This window comes from Galeopterus variegatus, unplaced genomic scaffold (assembly GCF_000696425.1).
Source record: "Galeopterus variegatus unplaced genomic scaffold, G_variegatus-3.0.2 Scaffold7596, whole genome shotgun sequence".
NCBI classification, from domain to species: Eukaryota; Metazoa; Chordata; class Mammalia; order Dermoptera; family Cynocephalidae; genus Galeopterus; species Galeopterus variegatus.
In genome coordinates this window covers 79,821-80,541 of record NW_007733707.1, presented here as the reverse complement: position 1 = coordinate 80,541, position 721 = coordinate 79,821, and positions in this window count along the sequence as shown.

Here is a 721-nt window from a genome sequence, read left to right as displayed (position 1 = left end):
ACCCGTTGTGGGCGCCACCTTTCTGCCCCTGAACGCGGGGTCTAGGACAGTTCATAGGGCCCAGCGGGCGTCTCTCCGCCTCGGACACTGGATCAGAGACCCATCATCTAACACTTCCTCCAGCGCCCTGTGCCCCCATCCCACTGTCTCTCACTGCCCAGAAGTGTGCCTCCTCAGGGGCCCCCACCTGCTGTGAGGCAAACGAACTCCCAGTCCTGGAAAGAGGGCTTTTCACCAGCAAAGCCACCACTTAATTGGTCCCTTCTAGCTCCAAAGCTCTGATTCCATGAATGGGTAGGTGCTGCAGAAGAGAAGAGAAGAGATCTGGGTTAGGAAAAAGAAGAGAGGTGGGATCTTAAAGCAGGGGGGCTTTGTTTCACAGTGGACATGCCACTGAATGCCATCTCTATTAATAATCTGCAGAATTCTTACAATGAGCCATGTCTGTAAGTCTGCCTCAGGTCAGGAAGCCCAGGATATGCTCTTCTTCCAGAAAATTCCCCTTCAAAGCAACACCCTGAACTCTGAAACAACCCATGCTCAGGCCGGCCAGCTGGCCCAGGAGCACCTGGTGCTGCCTGCTGCCCCGGGTAAAGAAGGGTCAACAGGCCTGGCTCAGTGGGGCTGGGGCTCCTCTTTCCAGGGGGAGCCTGGCATAGCCAAGTCTCCCTTAACCAGCGGGGTGGACGTGCAATTGCCTCTTCTGCTGTGGGCACAATGG